The sequence below is a fragment of the Ambystoma mexicanum genome, chromosome 6p (genome assembly GCF_040938575.1).
Source record: "Ambystoma mexicanum isolate Mex_15411 chromosome 6p, UKY_AmexF1_1, whole genome shotgun sequence".
Classification (NCBI taxonomy): domain Eukaryota; kingdom Metazoa; phylum Chordata; class Amphibia; order Caudata; family Ambystomatidae; genus Ambystoma; species Ambystoma mexicanum.
This window is the reverse complement of record NC_090935.1, coordinates 205200666-205225939: the sequence shown is the minus strand read 5'-3', so window position 1 is coordinate 205225939 and position 25274 is coordinate 205200666.

Below are 25274 nucleotides of genomic sequence, written 5' to 3'. Positions count from 1 at the left end.
TCTCTATTTACAATATATACAACATTTACAGACCTAAGTATATACATGTCATATGTAGGGTGGCTAAGCTAGCAGTACAGAGATGGAACAGGAAATGGTGCTAGTTGTCACTGTTCAGGAGCCACAGTTTAGTATTGCGTTTGAAGGCATACGGGGAGGGTTCAGCCCTGAGTGTGGGAGGCAGTGTGTTCCATAGTTTGGTTGCTAGTACAGGGAAGCTGCAGCTGCCAGCTTTCTGTCGCTTGGACTTGGGGAGGGTCAGACAATTGGCTTGTGCAGATCTCTGCGTCGAATCGAGGTGCGAGGTGCAAATCGATTTATGTTGGAGCCTGGTTGGAGAGACACTTTTGGGTAAGTGTTAAGGCTTTTAGAGAGATTCTTTCAGCTACTGAGAGCCAACCCATGTTGTGTCTGGTGGCTGAGATGTGGTTGTTTCTAGGAATGTTGAGAACTGCTATGATAGCATTGTTTTGGGTGACCTGCAGCTTATTAAGGTTCCTTTGGCTGGTGCCCAGGTAGAGTGCATTGCAGTAGTCGATCTTGGACATGACAAGGGTTCTGGATAAGATGATGCAGTTAGCCGTGGAGAGAAAGGGGCGGCAATCAGTAGTCAGTTTGCATGTGTAGGCAGAGGCAGATGTAACTGAATTGGTTTGTCTGGAGAGGGACAGAGTGGAGTCAAGGTAGATCCCAAGGGTTTTGGTGTCTTTAGAGACCTTGATGATGTTGCCGTCAATGGTGAAAGACTTGAAGGCAGGATCAAGTTTACTGATGTGGTAGTGTGAGCCGAGGATGAGGCGCTCAGTCTTATCGTCATTAAGACATAGCTCGTGTTGAGCCATCCAGGCTTGTATGACTAGGTAGACGTCATTCAGTGATTTGGTGTAAGCCAAGTAGTCTCCAGTGATAGGGATGAGTATCTGGGTGTCATCGGCATAATTTGTATAGGTGACGCCAAGATAGTCAAGGATATCAAAGAGAGGTTTGGTAAACACGTTGTATAGGGTCGGGGATACGCAGGAGCCCTGAGGCACGCCGCAGGGGACAGGTGAGGGTTCAGCAGCCGCTGACGAGGAGAAGACTCGCATGGATCTATTGTCAAGGAATGATCTGATCCAAGAGGTGGCAGCGTCTGAGAAGTTGGCGGTTGATGAGAGGTTTTGACAAAGGATGCAGTGGTTAACGAGGTCAAAGGCTGCAGATAGGTCTAATAGTAGCAGCAGTGCGAGTTTCCCTTTGTCTTTGAGGTCTTCAATTTGTGTTTTCAGATCAATAAGGGCCGTTTCTGTCCCATGCCTGAGTCTGAAGCCTGATTGCCTGAGGCCGGGGAGTTTATTGGATTTGAGGTATTCATGGATCTGAAGGTAAGCGGCCCGATCAAGGATTTTAAGCAGGAAGGGCACCGTGATAATGGGCCTGTAATTGGTGGGTGTGCTTGGGTCGAGAGTGGGTTTTTTAAGTAGTGGTATGACCCATGCATCTTTTAGATTGCTGGGGACAATGCCTGTTTTGAAGGATGTGTTGATGAAGGTGGTGATGAAGTGGGCTAGTTTGTGTGCCGCATCCTTGATGGTTGAGGCAGGACATAGGTCGCCTTGGCAGTTGGTTGGCTTGAGCTTGTTGATGATGTTTTCAGAGGGGGTGATGCGAGTGGGAGGGAGTTGGGTGTCAGTTCAGAGGCACGATTGTTTGGCGTTAATTTTGGCTTGGAGCGTGGTAATTTTACCCAGTAGGGCATCTTGAATGTGTGTGCACCACAAGTTGTTTTTGATACATGTATCTGGGGGGGTTGCGGGAGATTCAAGTTCCTTGACGATCTTGAAGAGCTCTTTAGTGTTGGATTTGGCTTCCATGATGCAGCCATTGCATGTGTCTTTCTTTGCCTGGATGATGGCCTCTTTGTAATTAAGGGAGGCAATGCTTAGGTGGTCTTTGTTGGTGTCGGTGGGGCGACTTTTCCAGTGAGATTCAACAGTGAGTTTGGCTTTGCGGAGTTCTCTTACGTGAGGGGTGAACCACGATTTGAGGTGGGCTCGGGGTTTGGGTCTTCTCAATTTGATGGGGGCAATAGCGTTCAAGGCTTTAAGCATGGACTGGTTGTATGTGTCAACTAGTACTGTGTGATTCGTGCAATGTTGTTTAAGAGCGGGAGGATGAGTGTTGCAAATACTTAGACGGCGATATAAAAACAAAGTTATATACTATACCAAATGTCGGTTTGTCTTCCCTATAACAGTTTCCAATAAAATGATAAGTAAATAGATTGATATCTTCTGTTAGACATAGTGTAAAATGGAAATCTCTTAAACACACATACAACATTAAAAGGGATGAGGCATCCAAGTACATCAATGATTGCAATGTAATAATTGCCCCCTTCTGGAATGCAAACATAGACCTTTAATAAATAGGCAATTCTACTGCAGTTGCAAGATATGTCACAGCCTACCTCACCAAAGCTGAGAAAAAAGAGCTAAAAGTCCTTTAGGATGACATATCATTTGACAAAACCCTATCACAAAAACTGTACAGCTTTCGTATCAAAATGCTGTTTCATAGAGAATGCCGGTCCTATGAAGCCACAGATCATTTAACAGGTACACAGGTATATTGGAAATATTAAAACATAGTCTGGCTAAACCTGGCTAAACCGGGGTCCAGCTTCATTGCAAAAAAGGGTCCTAATATACTACCAAGAGATAGAAACAATAGCCACAAATGAGGCCAACAGACATTAAAAAAAAACATTGTAATTGACACATACTATGCAAAAAGAAGTACTGCATCTTCCTATATAACAAAGCCCACAACTACTCATACAAAAACAATGTTATGCCCAATGAGACAACTGTCAAATATTCAGTCTCAGCTTGTGAAGGAAGCCTAGGAAAACCTTTAAGGACCAGTGTAAATAATCATATACATTTACGGGCCGATTCATGAAACAAACGTGCGCCGAAAATCCCAGCGCAAGCAGGCACAAGCAGGCGCAAGGTGGCGCAAGCATGAGAAATCAAGCGCACGTGCACGCGTGCGATTCAAGGAAGGCGCTGCGCTTGTTTCCCACTGGTTGTGTGCCAAATCCGTGCATGGCGCACGCGGGCACACACGTCATCAAATGGCGTGCGCTACGCGCACAGCAAAAGCGCACATAGCACGGCGCACACAACAAAAGTGGGCGGAACAGTGGGCATAACACAGGGAATGGGGAATAACACGTGAAAAAGAAGGCGTAACAGGGGAAGTACTGCAGGGAACTACACGGAACGCCCACACGCACGCGAACAACCCGTATTAATGGATTCGAAAACGGGAAACCTGCACACGGCAAAAGACGCGCACAGGCGTCAACGCGTCTGCCACACGAAGGCAGGCGGAAGCTTCCCCGCGCACAGTATAAAAGTGCACGCAAACAACAAACACGTATATACAGCTACGATGAATGCCCCATTTGTCGCAGCACTGATCGTGAGACACCGCAGGAGGAGAATAGCCAGGGTATGCATTTTTTCACCACGGACAAGCCTTTTTGGGATGCCTGACAACCAGGTCTATGGCAGGTATAGGTTTCCATCCCGTATCATCCTAGACCTGGTCAGGGAGTGGGAAGATGACCTTACATCCCCCACCCTCTGCTCCCAAGCATTGAGCCCCCTGGAGAAGGTGCTCAATGTCCTGCATTTTTTAGCCACTGTGTCTTTTCAGTGGACTACTGCCATAGTGGGGGGGTCTCACAGGCGATGCAGTCAAGCTGCCTACACCAGGTCTTGGAAATCATGACAGCGCGCCCCTCAGTCCGCAGGCACATATACATGCCCAGAACACCCACAGAAAGGCAGGCCGTTGTCCAGGACTTTTCCAGGGTGGCACACTTCCCCAAAGGGCTCGGTGCCATAGATTGCACCCATGTGGCTCTACGTCCACCTAGGGCCACTGAGCACATCTACCAAAACCGCAAGCACTGGCATTCCATCAACATACAGGTGGTATGCGATGCAAAGGGAACCGTCACCTCTGTCTATGCAAACTACCCTGGCTCCACCCATGACAGTTTCATATACAGAATGTCCCCCTGAGCCGGGCCCTGGAAGCTGGGCAGCATGGCGACACATGGCTCCTAGGTGAGTACAAATGACCGTGCACATGCATGCATGTCACACACACATGCAAGTACACAAACCCCAATAATCACAACCATTGTCACCTCTCCAGGGGACAGTGCCTACCCTCTGAGCAATCACATGATGACGCCAATCCGGAACCCCACCACATCACCCCAGGTAAGATACAACGCTGCCCATATTGCAAACAGGGCCATAGTGGAGCACACATTCGGAGTGCTTAAGTCACGTTTCCGCTCCCTTGACCGCTCTGGCAGGCAGCTACTCTATGCACCCACAGTAGTGTGCAGGATCATTGTGGCAGCATGTGTCCTGCACAATGCTGCAACACTAAGGGCGTACCGGTTGACATGGTGGTGCCCCCACATCCCCAACCACAGGCACAGGCGCTGCACATGGGAGGGGATATGGCACGTGGGGAGGCAGCCCGGACCCAGCTTGTGGCCACATTTTTCACCTAAACTCCCAACCCTGCGGAGTGCACACAGGCTTGGCACATACCAGGTGACAATCGATGATGACAAAGAGACAGTCAAATGTCACAACCTTACCATCCTGAGATTGTTGCCATGGAATTGCCACAGTGTGTGCATCCCTACCTACTTAAACACAAGCAATCCTGTGTGACCAAAAGGCACACATGCAAGGTGTGAATCACACAGACCTGCAAAACAGGCCATGACTATCACTGGTATGTCACTTAAACCCTCCCAAACCACAACATGACATGGCAAGCAATAGCCATAGACCAACACAGTACCAATAAGGTACACATTGCCATGGGAAAAATGTAAATTGGCATCAGACAATGATGCCTGACATGGAATCAGATGAAATGACTGACCAACAACCTCTCACCCAAAATAAGTCATACCGAAATGCATTCCAAAAGTTGTAGTTGTAACATAACAATGAATGCCTGTCTACATGCACAATGTGCATTGCAAAATCAACACTGCAGCTTCTGTGTGCCGTGTCCACCTCCTGTAACACACTGCTCAGTGCACAGCACGGTGTACAGCCATTGTGTGTGATGCACACCCTGAGCATCACATCTAAGCGACAAACTACATCAAAAAGCAAATTAGGCATGTACAGGATCCACAATTCATCATAGAACATGTGCTGCAGGGACACAGTGGGCACCAGAAGGCAAACAGAGTGTACACGTGGACATGTAAGGGTTGTTGTACATGTAGTGGATAATAGTGCGAGTGTGTGGGCAGTAGGGACATGCACTCTACATATGCATGTGCAATCAAGTGACCATCAGTGTCCTCTACACATCACATGTGAACATTCACCATGTGTACATCCCAGCATGTCAAACCACAACTATCCCCTCAAACCTGAAAGGTAAACACAACACATGAACAGGCATTGATCAGCAGAATACATCATGTACATAGGATACCACAATTACAATGTCAAAATGCCCATCCCACTGCAGGGCAAGGCAACTATCAACAACAAAACACCCCACCCCCCTCACAAATCACCACAACCCACAGAACAACTGCACCTGGGTTGTTCAGCCTCATCCTTTAATTTCATCTGGCCACAGGTTCACCCTTCCCCTTTGTCACCATCTCCCACCTTGTGTGTAAAAAGTTGCCAGCACACCTTGATTTGCAAAAGCACCAAATCCAAGAGAACACAAAGCAGGCCAACACAGAAGCCAAGCAAATAGCCTGCAGGCAGGAAAACAAACCAGAACAGCCTCCAGTAGATGACTTGAAGTAGCAGTACGCCACAAAGGCCAAGTACTACCACAATGATGTTAACAACCAAGGTAGCACAGTAAAACAATGTCACAACAGGATGTGTACCATGTGTGGTACATAACATAGAATGATGCACCACAAACTGATGTGTACTTTCACAGCTCCCGTGTACAGGCGCAGGAGTGGCACGAGCCAACCACCCCCACCGTGGTCTGGGTGCCTGCAAGGTGAAACTCACACAGGCCTCTGAGACCCTGGTGGGGAAGGAGGGTCAGGGATATGCAGTCGGGACAGGCATTGGCATACTGGATAACCGGAATGAGGGGCAGGAGAGGGGAGTAGGATTGACACGGGAAAGTAGGGAATGCACAAAAAGGTAGTACGCACATTAACACATACACAATTAGACCAAACTTGTTCATCATGCACATAGCAGAAAATTACTGAAATGGAAGTCAAAGAGAAACTTATCTCTGGGGTGAGTGCTGGCCTCCTGCCTGCGCACTCTCAGGGCCGGTAACAGGAGCAGTTCAATGCTGCAAAGAGAGCCATAGTTAATAATGTGTGCGTGCCCAAAACACACAAACACACCACCAAATATGTCCCAAAGTAACAAACTACTCTACAAACAGACAATCTTATGTGGATGCCTCGTACCCATACGTAACATTATCCCTGTGATGGTTCATACTCAGTCAATGCAGTAAGTCAGGCGCCGCTGGGGGCGTGGCAAATGGAACACCAATGTGTCACGATTCACACAACATGCACTGTTCCCTGGGTAAGCAGACAGACACATATAGCAAAGTATGACTTCAGAACAAGTCGTGTACCACCATGACCAAAATAAAGTAGGCAGTGCATGTTGCAAATTCCACTCAGAAATGAAATGCACTGCACCCGAGTATGTCCCTTGCTGTGTGATCCTGTGAGCTGCTTCTTTCCATGTCTCGGAATGCTACTTGGCTAATACAAGTGCCTCAATGGCCCATGGTGGACCGGAGGGTATGTGCCACTGCCCCTGCAGGTGCTCCAGACAACTTTCGCTATCAACTAGCCATCAGTCCACTAACACATCTGAGCTGTATTGTGCGCTTCAACACCAATATTTGTCCAAGCTCACTGTCAGTGCTGCTACTAAGCATGCATGTGCAACTGGTCTGGTGGAAGGTTTGCTGTGTTGTGACCCCCCTGTGCTGCTCACTTTGCCTGGAGTCCCTTGAAACACGTCAGCAGTTTTCGGATGTATGATCACAATCCCTGGGCCTCTGCTTGCGCAGACATGCACATGTCGGCATCACCAAACATGTCCAGATTCCAGACGTCCAATGGCCCATGTCTCCTGGCAAAGGTGGTCTGGAGGCTCATCCCCCTGCAGAAAGGCCATCAAGCACATGATTAATGCTTTAGTTTCATCTGTGTGTGTCTCTTCAGGCATTTCATGACTGGACCATGTCAGAGACGTACATCAGAAATCACACCATCAGTCCGTCTTTCACAGCCAAAGTGTGGAACACACTATCTACGGCATGAATTGCAACAAGAACAGTGGTCAATTACACCCCAATCGTCCCCACTAGGGGTGTCAACACAACTTCCACAGCTGCAGACATGCCACATATATGACAGTCCAAAGCCCTTGTATAATAGGCTGTTACACCGAACCATCCTTGCGAGCCCATGGATGAGGGAAGCAGGAGTGGCATATGTGAGTCAAGGACCCCAAGCAGCAAACACATACACAAGACAAGCTTGAAGGACCCAGCTGGAACAGACAGTGGATGCTTTCAAAAGCCACAAAGCACCACACCGTCACATGAAAGCACAATAGACAAGCAATTTTAAACTATATTAACTAATAACACTCACTATGAAAAACCTACATTACCTATTTAAACTAACTATCAAACAGAAACTTAACTAACTAAACTAAAAGAAAAATCAAAAATGGCCACATACGACCCGGGGGGGGGCACCAGGAGGGGGGAGGTACAGGGTGCTGCTCAACACCCACATGCGATGATACTGAGGAAAAACAAAAACTCCATGGGCTCAACGCCTGCACAGCCCGACCTATGTGGGAGATAAATTGTTGTCCGTGTCTGGCTCATCCTGGAAAGGAGGACGTGGCACAGGAGCATGACCACGCCTAGCTGCAGCTTGCCCCTTGTCAGCAGCAAGTCTGCCGGACGGGTGAGCCTTGTTCTGTGTGGCGATGGCATGTAGGTCTGCATGCAGAACCTCCCGTGATACATGTGCTTCCTCTTGCAAGGTAGCACATGTAACACGGAGTTCCTCCTGCAAGGCCTGGCTGGACAACCGCTGCACCTCCCGGTAAGCATGTAGCTCAGCCGAGATGGTACGCTCAAGCTGTGCAAACCTCTCCTCTGCCCGCTCCCTCTGGGACATCAGAAAGACACCCAGAGTGGATCTGAGGGAAGCATACTCCTCCCTCAGGGCCTCCATGTGTGCCTCTGCGTGAGACAACATTTCAGCCTGGCGTGCCCTGTCTGAGGCCACCATGCCCAGCCTGAGTGAGAGGGCCATGGACCGTGCAGCCTGCTGCTGGAGAAGCACCTGCCTAGCAGGGGGGAGCACAGATTGGGCCACATGCTCCATGCTCTCAGCGATGATCTCCATTGCTGCCCTCTGGCGTTCAGAATTGGCAGTCATGTATTGCCTCCACTCAGTATACTGCGGTTGCGCACGGCGACCGCGTTGCTGGGCATGACCCCTGCGGGACTCAAGGACTGTGTGTCCTCATTGTGTTGGCACTGCCCGCGGCTGCACGACTACATGCCCCCATCGACGTGATGTCCCAGGCACATCAGTGACTGGTGTGGAGTGTGACCCTGCATTCCGATCCATCACGGGTGGAGGTTCCGAGACTGTCTGACTCCTCAGTGCAGGTGTTGCGGACAGAGGAGTGTCCACATCAGAATCACTCACCCCTGACATATGGACCTTATGCTCATCCAACTCGACATGGTCATCAGAGTGTTCATCAGGGCTGGACTCATAGGCAGCCAGAGACAAGATGGACTGTAGCACTTGGGGGGTTTCGTGGCCTACCACCCCACAGCCCCCATTTGTGCTGGGTTGATGTAGTGATAACAACCCTGTGCTTGGCATGACAACACCATCCTCCGGCTCCATTGCGTCATCACCCGGAAAATAGAGGAAAAAGGTCACTACACATGTTAGAAGCACACTACACACACACACACCGACACCAAACACATCAGGCAGACATGTGACACACAAAATAGAACCTGGCGTGCATGCTGGGTAAACTTGAAATTGCTTTTGTGATTAGACCTGTGGAAAGGTGGCAGTTTGCACTGAAGTGGGTCTATGCAGTGCAGCAAATATGTATGTTACTCACTATCTACAAGGACTTCATGGTGTGTGTCAGAAAATTTGAAGGTAGTGCAAGGTCAATTTCAGGCATCACGTGCAATGTTCATTCAATGGGTAGATTGTCTACAAGCAAACCACCCCTCCCCGTAGTGCAAAAGCAGGGATGCCTAGCATGGTATCAAAAGGCTGACCATAGACATGTGTATTGACAGACAGTGTTGACTAGCATCAACAGCATCATGTGAGTCAAGTGACAACACAGCAAATGATGATGGGACAGTAAGCAGGACACATGATGAAACCTCTGGAGTACACCCACGTGTGAAGAAGACACTACACCAGTTGGACAGAGTCATTGGCCATTAAACAGGCTGAGGCCTGTGATCCACACAGATTGTCAGACCCTAAAAATGTGTGCAACACAATACTGAGCCACAGTTGACATGGGAAGGCAGATGAAATGCCATGCAATGTAGGTCACCCAGGACTTGTATTACAGTGATAATCCAGTCATGGACACATAGGGGTATGCGTGGAATGCACATGGAGCATGAATGGGCACTCATGTCCTTGCGGGGCATCTGACCTCTGCACAGTCCAAGTGAGACACCCTGCATCAAGTACTAAGGATGTACCACACAGCATATCTCTGGCAGATTGGCTGCTGGATGTTAGCATGTACACAGGAGGCATGAACAGGGAAGTACCCAACGGCAATATTGTAGCAGACCAGTGCTAAGGTGGAATTGGGGTGCAGAGCGGGGGGTTGAGGTGCAAGGGAGCATGCCTACATTGAGTACCCACTTGCAGGCAGAGGACACATGCACGTCAGTCATGCTATGTATAGTCCCTGGGCTGAGAGGAAGGACACCCCACGCTACATGCAGAAGTGCCAGTGAGCTGGAACATGGACCGGAGGGGCATACTGGTAACCAACGTGTGAGTAGGGTGCAATAGTGGTGATGCTGACAGTCCCCGTCTGCTCCACATGTCCACCAACCAGCAGAGTAGACATGCATCAGGGATACATTGCATTACTTTCACATCAGAACCATGTACACGTGACATGTAATGGCAGTCATGCACAACACGTCACACAAGTAAAACACACACGTCCTCAACAAACACGCATCAACACTCACTGGACTGGGCATCAAAGTCCGGCATCTCTCCCACTCCTTCGACCGATTCTGATGGTATGAACTCTGCAACGAGTGACTCATGCAGAGTGAGGTCTTCCTCCTCTGGTGCAGGCCCACTGCCAGTCACCAGAGTCAATTTGTAATTTGAGGCACGCTTAGTCTTAGCGCTGCGTTTGAGTTCATTCCAACACTTTTTGCATTCTTGCGCCGTGTGCACCTCATGGCCGAATGCACTCACATGTTCTGCAACTTGCTTGCAGTGGGTATCACGGTGGGCAGCCGTAGTCTGACAATTAGCACCCACTAGCATGTCACGGCTGTGGACCCGCACGTAGTCCCTGAGGAAGTCCAGTTCCTGTTTACAGAAAGGCTTCTTCCTCGACGTGCCGGAGGTCGTGGCTGTGTGTGGCGTCCCAGCCTGTGCTGCAGGTGCAACTTTCCTCCTCTTGGATTGTGGCACAGACCCTGGCTGGCTAATGCTGCCCTGATCAGTATGGCCAGTGGGTTCGGTGGATTGAGCCAAGGGAGTGGCAGGTGGAGGGATGACCAAAGGCCTGACTTGTGTCAGTGGCAGCTGGGTGCCCTCTAATGGACCCTGCGCAGCAACATCCACTGTGGCAGGGTCATTGACCGCAACTGTCCTGGTTGGCAGACTCACTACCGGGGTGTTGTTGGGTGCATCTGCCCCTGCACTTGCCAATACCCGGCTGTTCGGGGCAGCAGATGACATAACTGCCCCAGGGACACGTGTCTTGGTCAGGGCAGCCCTGCGTGCCCCTACGGTTTCCCTCCTGGCCTGTTGGAAATCTTCCAAGGGCTCTTCAAGTGCCAATGAAGCCTGCACTGGCAGACCCTGAGCCACAGCTGCACCTGCAGCTACCACTACCGTTGGGCCCATGGCAGTCGATGAAACGGACTGCCGGGTCACACAGGCACCAGTGCCAGATGCAGAAGCTGCATCTCCTGGAACCACAGGGGGTGGTGGCATGACTGCACCGACACATGGCACAACATTGTGCTCAAGTGGCGCACCCCTGCCTCTTCCCCGTCTGCTGCCACCCTGGACACCCTACTGTCCCCCTACTCCCTGGTCAACCCGGCCATGTCCCCGACCACGCCCACAACAAGGAGGACACCCAGCAGAGGCGCCCCTCACCTTTGGTGGCCTCCCAACCATTGCACAGATGTAGTAGTGCCGGCACAGATGGAGTAGTGCCAATGGGAGGTGTACACCACAATTGACCTGGGCAATTGAGGTGAAGGGGGTGGGATGCAAGATGTTAACAGCCCCCCTGCACCTGTAAGGCTGTATGTGACCCCGGTGATGTGGTGACAGGTCACGCAACGCTCAGGCACGCCAAAACTGCAGTAAAACCGTGCATGCAACCCTGCAGCCAACGTGCGTGGAATCAACCTCCCGCGGAACGCGGTGGCACCCAGTAACACGAAAAACGCGTACGCATGGGACACGCAGGCTACTATGATCTCGAAAACGGGTGCGATACACAGGGGCACCCACAGTAGGAAAAATAGCGTGCGCGACTCACCGGCTGACTAGAGCGATGCAGAAAAACACGCGTAGCCAATACCCCCGGCAAAAGAAGAGATACCTCCTTGATAGCTGTGAAGTTGTGATGGCGCGCGAAACAACACGAAGCAGGAACACACGTCGGTCTCCACGAAAGGCACATCCAGTGAACTGCTGGCCCCGCTCACCTTTAACCCGTGCTGAGGGGAACGCCTGCGCACGTCACGTCACTTACGTGCGTATGCCCTTTCCTCGGATTACACGCATTCACACACGAATGTGCAGTTTTTTCACACGCGCTGAACCGATATGCCCACGTCAGGAGGGAAACACCTGCGCGTGTAACATCACAGAAGCGCTTACGCGCTAAGGGCCTTTGGTTCAATGAAATTGTGTATGTTTGCTGACGCGCTAACGCGCTAAGGGCCTTTCCTCCAATTACACGCTGATGTGCAATTTTTTCACGTGCCAAATCACTCCGTTTCAAGCTGGCCACGCAACAACACACGGAAGACCATGCTCCAGCACAGAAGGCCGAATTACTGCCCCCCAGAGACCGAGCATGCTCCCACCTGCCATATGCTGCTGCCTGCTTGCCTGCTTCCCACGTGCCCTGCTATTTGGTGCATGCACATCAGCCAGGGTTCCAGTTGCTGTGTCCACCCCTGCTGGAGGACTTGAGGTCCAGGACCCTCTACAAGGCCCGGCGCCTCACGGAGGGGGGCCGGGTCAGCATGAGTGACATCCAGATGAGGGTCCTGGAACACGTAGACCCAGCTCTCCACACCCAGATCCTGCAGAGGAAGACCCGTCTGGAATTGAGTGGTAAGTGGCCAAGCATTGGTGTGTGAGACAGGGCATGTTGCAGTGTGCTGGTAGTCTGATACTTGACTGTATGTGCGACATAGGCCATGTATGGATCTGTGTGTGCAGGGACATCATGGTCATGCATGTGAGACCAGTAATGTGTGAACCACATGGTTGGTGCATGCGTTACAATGCAACATGGGTAGCTGTATGGCAAATGCACACATGAAAGCATGCCAGTGTCTGTTCTTGCACATGGTGGGGGTGTGAGGGATGGGTGCTGCTGTCATGTACATGTATGGTGCACATGTGTGTGTGTCTGAGAAGTGTGTGTGTGTGACTTAGGTACGCCATGGAATCATGACTCATGTCTGTGATGATGTGTACATTCACTCATGCAGTGCGGTCACCGTTTTATGCACTGTGTCTATCCACTGTGTCTGTGGTGTGCAAGGCATGATGCATGACCCTCCGGTGATGTGTGTGCATGGGATCAGTGTGAGCCATGATGCATGTGAGTTTGAAGGCAAGATTTTGGTTAATAGTGGCCCTTGTACATGGATGCTAATGTTGATTGCAGGTGCCGTGCCTGTTCATGCATGTGTGTTGTGTGCATTCACTCATGTGTCTAGGGGAATGTTGTACTGTACCCTGATGCTTGTGTTCTATGTCTCCCTCTACGCAGTGTCAAGTGAAGAAGAGGGGGGATGCGGCGCTGTGGAGCCAATCGGTGGGGGTGCCTCCACCAGGCGGCGATGCAAGGCCCAGCCACCCTCCCAGGACTTGCCATCATCCGGGAGCAAGAGGGCTGGTGCCGCGTCTGCCACTACGGCTGTGGCAGAAGGGCCGGGTGATCCCCCACAGGGGCTTGCAATGGCGGAAGTCGGAACGGAGACATCCATGTTGGTGGTCTCCACAGAGGAGGAGGAGCCCGCTACTGAGCCGCACATGGGGCCTGGTGGGGGTAGTACAACTGGTGCAAGTGGTGCAGTCCAGGGCCAGGGTCAGGAGGCAGCACAGGTCACCGCGGAGGGGCCTGTGCATGTCCCTGTCCTTGACCCTGTGACTGCACCACCATGCACCAGCAGGGATGCCCCATCCCAGGCCCGTCCGCAGGTAGGGGAGAGTGCCATGTCATCTGCCTCTCCACTACCTGCGGACGAGAGGTCCCATGAACGTATGGGCTCCATCCTGATTGGTGTTGCATTGCACACACGTGACATTCGTGATGACGTGCGTTCTTCCTGGGCGGAGAACGCACGCCATCACGAACAGCAGCGTCGCGACGTGGCACTGTTGGGAGGGGCCCTGGTCGGTGGGTTCCTACATGTGTCGCGCACTCTGGTGGACTTCTCCTCCTCTGTGGAGACTATGCAATTCCACCAGGGCCCCCTGTGTACCTGGCCCAACCAACACAGCCAGCTTGGTGGAGCTCACATCCCTGCCACAGTCGGGAGTCGGTGGCCCAGCAGGGGTGGACAACACAACTGGAGACCAGCTGATGGAGGATGTTCAGGTACAATCGGACGGGGCACATGGACAGCAGCAGCAGCAGCAGGAGCAGGCTGTAGGTGGGAGCAATGATGGCTCGGGGCCATCGACATCGGAGGGGCAGGCATCAGCCAGAGGGCAGGAGGACCCAGGAATGGGAGTGTCTTCCATGTGGCAGCAGTTGGGCCAGTGGATAGATGCGGAGCAGCGGCAGGCAGAAGATGCGCGGCTCACCATGGTCAGGGCAGAGTTCTCCATGCGTCGGGCGTTGAGGCGGGCAGATTGCCTCGAGGCAACTCGCAGGGAGTTGAAACAGGCCATCCTCGGGGCCAGGGCAGAGGCCCGCCTCCGGGACATCGACATGGCGTTCGATGATGCCCTGGCCCGGGACAGCACAGAGTGAGCCGCAGGACTTGCCCGCCACCATTGTATATAGTTAGATAGTGTTAGGTTTCCTTTCTGTTTTTGTTTATTTTGGGGCGTTTGGACAATGCACCATGTTTTTATATATAGTTCTTTATTAGGTAGTCTTTTTTGTAGGTTTCATTTCATTTGTTGGGCTCATGGACCCTGGGTTGGTTATTTGTACATAGTTGAACAGTGGATTTGTCTTTTTTTTTTCATTTCAACATGGAGCAATGGATTTCACTTATTTTTTTCCCTTGGATTTGCTTTGTTGGACTGAGACTTTGGACACATTTTCATTTGGATTTCTTTGGATTCTGATTTCATATTTTTGATTATTTTCCGGACATGCTGCATTTTATTTCTTCTTCACATTATTGTGTGTTTTTTTTTCATTACATTAATTTTGGGTTCAATATATTTTTGTTTCATACTTCGATGTGTGGTATTCTCTCATTGATTTCTTGCATGTCATGATGTGGGTTTTCACATTCACTTGCACCCATTGTGTGTGTGTGAGGGACATGTGTTCATTTACATACTTGCCATTCGGGTTGTATCATGTAATGGGCATTTCTATGTGGGTGGATGCAATACTTGGTTGGGTCTTTGGGCTGGGGTTTCATGGGGTGTGATGTGGCTGGCCATAAGGCCCATGATTGAGGATCGTCATGATGTGGGGGCAGGAGGACATGAGTGGGGGCCTGATGGAAGGTGCCCCTGAATGCTGGGGGGTGGGGGTGCTGGGGGACATGTGTGGGACATGAGTGGGGGCCTGCTGGCAGGTGCCCCTGAATGCTGGGAGGTGGGGGTGCTGGGGAACATGTGTGGGGGCCTGCTGGCAGGTGCCCCTGTATTCTGGGGGGTGGGGGTGCTGGGGGACATGTGTGGAGGCCTGATGGCAGGTGCCCCTGACTGCTGGGGTGTGGGCGTGCTGGGGGACATGTGTGGGGGCCTGATGGCAGGTGCCCCTGACCGCTGGGGGGTAGGGGTGCTGGGGGACATGTGTGGGGGCCTGCTGGCAGGTGCCCCTGAATGCTGATGGGTGGGGGTGCTGGGGGACATGTGTGGGGGCCTGCTGGCAGGTTCCCCTGACTGCTGGGGGGTGGGGGTGCTGGGGGACATGTGTGGGGGCCTGCTGGCAGGTGCCCCTGACTTCTGGGGCGTGGGGGTGCTGGGGGACATGTGTAGGGGCCTGCTGGAAGGTGCCCCTGAATGCTAGGGGGTGGGGGTGCTGGGGGACATGAGTTGGTGATCACTACTGCAAGTTGATATCTCGCTTGGCTGGGGGGCATGCCCATGGTGAATGGACTGCCTGCGGCACATGACCAGGAGTGCAGGGTAGTCCCCTGTGGTGTGGGCTGCCTGCAGGGGCCATGGAGGGGGTAGAGGGGACACCTGGGAGGACCTACAGTGCTAATTCATGTGTGGGACTCCAGGCGCACCCCACTGGATACACGTACCCCGCTCTGACAGCGAAATTGCATGTGAAACTTCCCGCGCAACCCAGGAATACACGTACCCCACTGCACAGGGCCTATCGCGTGTGAAACTTCCTGCGAACCCCCAAAATACATGTATCCCACTCGCACAGGGCCTATCGCGTGTGTAACTTCCTGCGCACCCCCGAAATACACGTACCCTGCTCAAATCACATGTGAAACTTCCTGCGCACCTCCGAAATACACGTACCCCACTCGCACAGGGCCTATCGCGTGTGAAAGTTCCCGAGAACCCCAGTAATACACGTACCCCACTCGCACAGGGCCTATCGCGTGTGAAACTTCCCACGCACCCCCGTAATACACGTACCCTGCCCCAATCACGTGTGAAACTTGCTGTGCACCCCCGAAATACCCGTACCCTGCTCCAATCGCATGTGAAACTTCCCGCGTACCCCTGAAATACACATACCCCACTCGCACAGAGCCTATCGCGTGTGAAAGTTCCCGCGAACCCCAGTAATACACGTACCCCACTCGCACAGGGCTTATCGCATGTGAAACTTCCTGCACACCCCCGTAATACACGTACCCTGCTCCAATCGCGTGTGAAACTTCCTGCGCACCCCTGAAATACACATACCCTGCTCCAATCGGGTGTGAAACTTCCGCGTACCCCCAAAATACACGTACCCCACTCGCACAGGGCCTATCGCGTGTGAAACTTCCCGCGCACCCCCGAAATACACGTACCCTGCTCCAATCGCGTGTGAAACTTCCCACGAACCCCAGTTATAAACGTACCCCACTCCAATTGTGTGTGAGACTCCCCGTGCAGCGGGATACGTGTATTCGGAGGGGTGCACCGGGAGTTTAACAGGCGTTTCGTAGTTGAGGGCCTGTGCACCATGTACGGGATTTGAGCGCTGTGCATGGCACACGGGGAGGGGTTGGGGGCATAACTGGCGCTGCTGCAGGGTCGCTGCACCACTCTGCGCCACGGCTGGTTTTGGAAGCTAAAATCCATGAACAAGCTGTGTGCAGGAATGGATTTTAGCGCACGCGGCTGTCGCAGAAAGTCGCACGTGCAGAAAGTCGCATGCGCACACTGTGCGCCAGCCGCGTGCGCCACTTGTGCGCTGAATTCTATGAATTACCCCCTTATTGTTTAAATATCCACAAATGTTGGATAATGAAGGCCAACAAGAGAAATAAATTGAAATAAATTGAAACTCTGCTAGATAAAGAAATGCCTGAAGCTAGTCAACCTTCTCTTACAGAGAGCCAAGAACTACTTGTAGATCCACTCATTCAAAATTAAGCAGAAATAGCAATGACTGAGGTAGAAAATACCATGTATCAAACTAAACAATCAGGATATTTGTCAGTGGTCATATCACAAGTAAATGATGAAAAAAACACCACTTACCTAGACGTTACTGAAGAAATTGAACATGCACTTTAACATTAGGCTAAAACTTGTAGCTCTAAATATTATAAACCTTTCTTGTATGTAGGGGGGAAGCTTGTCCTTGAAAAATTGTCTAAAAAACAACAATCTTTCAGCTGTTGTAACAGCTCCCATAGGTCTAGCTGCCTACAACATAGGAGGTGTAACTGTGCAGCGGCTACTTCTCCTCCCAGTAGAACACCAACAAAAATTAGAATACTACAAACTGTCAGCAGAATCTGCTATTGAAGTATGCAGAATTCTGCAACACATGAAAGTACTCCTCGTTGATGAACTAAGCATAGTTACCAAAATCATTCTGGCTTTAAATCATCTCAGAATGCAGGAAGTCCTAAAAACTGACTGTGAACAACTGTTTGGAGGAAAACAGGCTATTCTTTACAGAAAACTCTTATAGTTAACACTAGTAAAAGGTCAACCCATTTTCAAAACATTAGGACACAATCAATTCTGTAATGCACTCAGCAGCATTGGGAATGTAAATCGCTGGCAACATTTTCACTACAGAGATCTAACTCAAAGCATGTGTCAGTCTGCCGATTTAACCTATGCTAACATTTAAAAAAAATGAGAACTGGTCTGCTTACTGAAAATGCAAAATTCATCTTAAAAACTAGAGACATCCTTGAGCTGAATGGACAAAAGACATCCACTCTTGAAGTAATGGAACAATTAACTCAACAAAATGTAAAATACATGTGCTTAATGCAAACTCTTCCAAGCTGTAGCCAATTCAATGATAAAATGTGTAAAAAAGAAATGCAATCCATAGTGCATTTCAGCTCCACAGACAAAATATAGGTGAATGACATGACACCCCGTATGTGTCAACAAGCAACAACACAACTAAATAACTTAGAAAAATATATCTCCAACACAGCTGTATTAGAAAAACTATTAACTCTGTGTCTAAACTGCAGAGTCATTTTTAAATGTGACCATGACGTAGAACAAGGTTTAGTCCATGGAGCAATTGTTAGAGTTGTTGGATTCCAAACACATCCACATGCTAACAACATTCATTTTGTCAACATCCACTTTGACAAACTTACAGAAGTTAAAAGAATAGGCTGCACAATATCATGTTTCCTTCTTTTCAAAGACATGTATGTATGCAGAGAACAATTCTTTTTTGGGTCAATTCATTGAATTCAGCGCAGAAGTAGAGCACGTACCTGGCTCAGCACAAAACAGCATGTTGTACACCACGTATTCATGAATTTCCCGAGCCATTTGCAGCCATGGCACTGCGAAAATCCAGCAGCGCCAGTAACGCCCCCAAGAATGCCCGCTGTGCCAGAAAAAGCCATAGAAATCCCCGACACGGCGCAAAGGGCTGCGCCAACCCCAGACCAGCATACAGCCACCCTACACCGTAATCACGTGAAAAACAGCACGTACCCCGCTCACGCCAGCCAAAACATGTGAAAATCTACGTGTACACCCCATTGAATACGCGTAGCCCGCTCGCGCCAGCAAAATAGCGGGAAAATCTACCTGCGCAACCCCTTGAATACGCGTACCCAGCTCAAACCATCCAAATCACGTGAAAAAGGCCTACCGTAACCCCTTCAATACATGTACCCTGCTTGCGGGAGCCAAAACACGTGAAAACTCCTTGCGCGCCCACTACACTACGCGTACCCCACTCATGCAAGCCAAATCATGTGAAAAAGGCCTACAATAACGCATTCAATACGTGTACGCCGGTCGCGGCAGCCAAAATGTGTGAAACTCTTTGCACACCCTCTTCAATACACGTACACTGATCGCGCAAGCCAAATCGCGTGAAAAAGGCCTACCGTAACCCCTTTAATACGTGTACCCCGCTCGCGCCAGCCAAAAAGCGCGAAAACTCCTTGCGCACCCCCTTCAACACGCGTACCCTGCTCGTGCAAGCCAAATCATGTGAAAAGGGCCTCCCGTCACCCTGCAACAATGCGTACCCTGCTCGTGCAAATGAAATTGATTGGCGCCTCACATACCCCGTGAACACGCGTACCCTGCTCGTGCTTGCTGAATCACATGAAAAATCCCTCGTGTGCTGGCAACACCCGCAAACACACCCTGCAGGCAGCCCACACAACAAGGGTTCCCCCATCACCCCTGACCATGGCCACTAGCAGCCCACACCACAAGGGCCCCCCCAATCACCTGTGAGCATGGCCCCAGGCAGCTCATACCACAAGGTTCTCCCATCACCCCTGACCATGGCCACAGGCAGCACACACAACAAGGCTCCCCCATCACCCCTGACCATGGCCACAGGCAGCCAACACCACAAGAGCCCCCCAATCACCTGTGACCATGGCCGCAGGCAGCCCACACCACAAGGGCCAACCTTCACCCATGAACATGTCCGCAGGCAGCCCACACCACAAGGGCCCCCATCACCCGTGAGCATGGCCGCAGGCAGCCCACACCACCAGGGACCCCCATCACCCCTGACCGGGCTGCAGGCAGCCCACACCACAAGGGCCCCCCAATCACCTGTGACCATGGCCGCAGACAGCCCACACGACAAGGGCCACCCATCACCCATAACCAGGTCCGCAGGCAGCCCACACCACAAGGGCCCCCATCACCTGTGAGCATGGCCGCAGGCAGCCCACACCACATGGGTCCCCCATCACCCCTGACCATGGCTGCAGGCAGCCCACATGGTACCATAAACCGCAGGCAGGCCCCAACTCATGTCCCTCTACCCCACCAGTGATGGCAAGCTGCAGGCAGACCCCGACTAATGTCCCCCCACCCCACCAGTGACAGCAACCTGCAGGCAGGCCCCGACTCATGTCCCCCACCCCACCAGTGACGGCAACCTACATGCAGGCCCCGACTCATCTCCCCACACCCCACCAGTGACGGCAACCTGCATGCAGGCCCCGACTCATGTCCCCCAACCCCACCAGTGACGGGAACCTGCAGGCAGGCCCCGACTCATGTCCCCTCACATTGACATAACATAGAATCATGTAGCAAATGTCCACCCAAATGCCACCCCATGCTGCCCCCCCAGTCTACCTTGATTTCTTTGGCCACTGTGATTAGGTTACCATCTATGTTGATAGAAGCGTAATGGGGGTCTAGTTTGTTTAGCTGTGGTTGGGAGCCAACGAGAAGGAGCTCAGTTTTCTCGTGGTTAAGGCATAAACCGTGTTCTGTCATCCAGGCCTGGATCTCTAGGTAGAGGTTGTTAATCCGAACTGAGTCCTCTTCATAGCAACCTGATAGGGTGATGAGATCCTGGGTATCGTCAGCATAGTTTGTGTATGTGACACCCAGGTTATCTAGGTGGTCGAACAATAGCTTTGTGAAGATATTGTATAAGGTTGGCGAGACGCACAAATCTTGTGGGACGCCGCAGAGGATGTGGATGGGGTGAGCTAAAAGACCTGGGTGATTTGGTTGGCTAGGGAGGATTGGACCCAAGTGGTTGTCTGACTGGAGAATGCAGCTGATGCCGTCAGATGTTTCATGAGGATCTGGTGGTCAACGAGGTCGAAGGCTGATGAGAGGTCATGTGTCATGCATCCATGGCGATTCGCAGTCACACACTCACCACTCAGACACACACACATGTACACTGTGCACATCCATGAGGGTGACATAAGCATCCATGTATCACACCACAAACATGGCCAAGTACAGACACAGGCATGCAGACATATGTGCGTCGTCACATGCTGGTGCACATCATGCATTGCAACACAGACACCATTGATGTGGAACATGCTTGACTGGACCCACATGAAGCACCATCACGTCCCTGCACGCAGACATCCATACATGGGCATGCCAGACATACGGCTGAGGTGCCCACTCCTGCCACATGTAACGCTCACCTGATTCTCGCAGAGGCGCCGGTCTTGACGGGCGACTACCGTATCTTCAAAGGTGATGTGTAGCACCCGGTTGGCTCTTTGGGCTGGACCTCTGTGCACTGTATGCCTGACGTGTAGAGTAAGATGTCTGCAGATAGAAAATATGGGGTTAATGAACTGGGGTTATCGGGGTGTCCCTATCTCTTTCCTCTTCTCCTCTCCTGTAGACCCCCAAAGGTTAACGCTCTTACCTTAGGTAAGTGAATTCCTGAGCTCTCCATCTGCCTCGGGGCAGGGTGCTGTAACCAGTTTCTTCACTGGATAGGTAGCGCAGGCCTCTTGACTTCAGAGGACTGCTGTCCGTCGTTTACTGCACGAACGGTAAGTTTCGAGTCATTCAAATGTCTTTAAAGTCTTTAGTAATGATGTCTCTTGTTTTGCAGGGTTCCGGCGATGGCGGATGACGGGCTGAAGTGAGTTGAAGATGGAGCCCGTGTGATGAATAGAAGCGCCTGGAAGCACGTAAGTAAGCGCTTGTTGCCTGCTTCACTATGCGCTCTAACTGTCTTTTTATTTTGCAGGTACGAGTTCGGAGCGGCTGCATGGTGCCGGAATACCCACTGGATTAGATGTGGAAAGGAGTTATGGCACGTGAGTATTAAAGTTCCCCAATGTCTTTAAACGGACCTTGTTTTGTCTTTCAGATGCGGGATGCAGCGCCGAAGGACTCCGGAGCGTGCGAAGAATTGGTAAACTTTTGTCTTTCAGATGCCGGAATGCAGTGTGAAGACCTCCGGAGCGCACGAAGAGTAGGTAAGCCTTTGCCTTTCAGATGCCGGAATGCTAACCTGTTCTTTCTTGTCTTTATAGGTGTTGCTGAAGACTGGATTCAGGATGGTAAGCCTTTGCCTTTCAGATGCCGGAATGCTAACCTGTTGTTTCTTGTCTTTATAGGTGTTGCTGAAGACTGGATTCAGGATGGTAAGCCTTTTTCCTTAGGCCCAGGACCGGATGCAGAAGACACGATGAGCGTTCTGCTGCAGAGGTTGCAGAATAACGCAAAGCAAGATTCATCCACCGGGTGTGGTTTAAATAGCCCCCTGTAGTGCTTAGGTGTCTCCTTCCACAGCCACACCTAAGTAAGAAAAGAGTTCCTGGTAAGAAAAGAGTTCCTGCCTTCCAGAAGAGTTCCAGTGTTCTGAATCTAGGGAGTGGCTCCAGCCCCACCCAACAGGAAAAGTAGTTCCAAACAGAATAGGATCAGAGGCTCAACTGGCAGGCAAGTAAGCAGCATGGTCTGCTAAAGGTAAGTCCACCCAAGCATTATGAGCCCGGCGCTTCCAGCGCTGGGACTGGGCATATTTATGAGCCTGGTGCCACTGGCGCCAGGACTGGGTCCAAAAGGTCCCAATTGGGACTGGTTGGCACTCGGAACCTGGGTTATGGATCTGCTTCCAAGGGAGTTGGGAAAACCCTGACCTTTTGGAAGCAGAGATCATGACAGTACCCCCCCTCAAGGCCCCTCCCAAACCGGGCTTCTCCGGGGGTTTTGGCTTGTCAGGAAATGTTCGGTGAAATCTTTTGATTAGGCGAGCAGTGTGGACATATTCAGCAGGTTCCCAGGATCTCTCTTGGGGGCCGTAGCCTTTCCAGTCAATTAGGTAGAATAGTTTAGATTTGGAGATCTTGGAATCCAGAATGCTTTTGACTTCAAACTCGAGTTCTCCATCCACTAGGATAGGTTTTGGAGATTTGGTTAGTCGGGTTTGAGGTTGCACGGGTTTTAATAGAGAGACGTGGAAGACCGGATGTATCTTCATGTGCGGGGGCAAGTCCAACTTGACCGCTACTGGGTTTACTATGGTAGTGATGGAATAGGGACCAAGGTATCTTGGGTTGAATGTGCGTGGCCCTTTTAGAGATAGATATTTGGTGGATAACCAGACTTGATCCCCTACTTGATAGTGAGGGGCTTCCTTCCGATGTTGATCTGCTCCTTTCTTGTATTGTTCTTTAGCCCTTTGAAGGTGAGAAACAGCTTCCTTAAAGGCTTGGGTGATTGTAGGATGCAGGTAGTCTACTGCTGGTGTTTCAAGATCTTGGAGGGGATCCAACTCCGAGGTTCGAGGGTGACTGCCGTACAAAAGAAAAAACGGGGTTTTCCCAGTTCCAGAATGGACAGAGTTATTGTAGGCATACTCGGCTATCCAAAGGATATCTTTCCAAGTTTTTTCAGTTTGTTGCAGCATGCAGCGTAAATACTGTTCCAGAGTTTGATTGGTCCTCTCGGTTTGTCCGTCGGTCTGAGGGTGGTGACTGGTCGATAGTCTCACATCAATTTGAGCCGACCGACAGCAACTTCGCCAAAAATGAGAAATAAATTGACTACCTCGATCCGAAATTAGAACCGAAGGAAAACCGTGCAGTCGGACGATGTTTTCGAGAAATTCTCGGGCCAGAGTTGCTGCTGTTGGCAAGCCTTTGAGCGGAATGAAATGCGCCATCTTGGAGAATAAGTCCACGATTACTAGAATCGTATTGTATCCGGAGCATGGAGGTAGATCGGTGATGAAGTCCATAGAAAGCGTATGCCAAGGGCGAGGTGGGATGTCAATAGGGCGTAAGAGGCCTGCTGGTCTTTCCTTTTGACTCTTGTTTTGGGCGCATACTCCACAGGACATTATAAAGTCTCTGATATCTTTTTTCCAAGACGGCCACCAGAAGTAGCGCTTGATCTTTTCTGAGGTCTTGGCTATACCGGGATGACCTTCCATTAAAGAGTCGTGATAACAAGAGATTACTTTTTTCTGTAAATCTGTGCTGGGTAGGTATAATCGTTCTTGGAAATACAATAAGTTGTCCTTTACTGCAAAGTCCTTTCCCTGCAGATGCCAATTCTGTATGTCTGCTGGAGTTACAAGTTGCCTGGCTTTATCCTTAACTTCCTCTATGGATTCTGTGGCGATTACACCCAGAATTCTTTGTTCGGGAATGATTGGTACAGGTTTAGGGTTGACCAAGTGTTCTTCCACTCCCATCCGAGAAAGGGCATCGGCTTTACCGTTCTTTGTACCAGGTCGATAGGTAATTATGAAGTCAAACTCGGCAAAGAATAATGCCCAACGGAGTTGTCTAGAGGATTGGGCTTTTGCGGTCTTCAAATATTGCAGGTTTCGGTGATCCGTAATCACAGTAACGGTGTGTCGGGCCCCCAGCAGATAATGCCGCCAAGCCTTAAAGGCAGACTTGATAGCCAGAAGTTCCTTGTCAGTAATCGTGTAATTGATTTCAGGAGGCAAGAATTTGCGGGACCAAAATGCCACGGGATGCAACTGATTGGTTACCGGGTCCTTTTGTGATAGAACTGCCCCCATGGCAAGGCTTGAAGCATCAGTTTCCACGATGTAGGGGAGTTCGGGGCGAGGGTGTTTTAAGATTGGTGCAGAGATAAATTTAGTCTTCAAATCCTGGAAAGCTTGTTCCGCCTCGGTAGACCATTCAAAACGTTTGTTTTTCTTTAACAAGGCAGTGATGGGCTGGACTATTCGAGAGAATTCGGGGATAAACCTGCGGTAAAGTTAGCGAAGCCTAACATGCTTTGCACACCTTTTACGGAGGATGGTGATGGCCATTTGAGAACTGCATCGACCTTCTTTGAATCCATACGCACTCCGCCAGGTGATAATATGAATCCCAAGAATTCAACTTCAGTCACGTTGAAAACACATTTTTCCAACTTAGCGAAAAGTTTGTGTTGACGCAATCTTTCGAAGACCATTTTCACGTGTTTCCGATGTTCAGATTCCGATGAAGAATAAATGAGGATGTCGTCAATGTAAACAACAACACATACATCTATGAGCTCTCTGAGGACATCGTTCATAAAATATTGAAAGGCGGCCGGGGCATTGCAAAGTCCGAAGGGCATGACCTGATATTCAAATAGCCCATACTTGGTG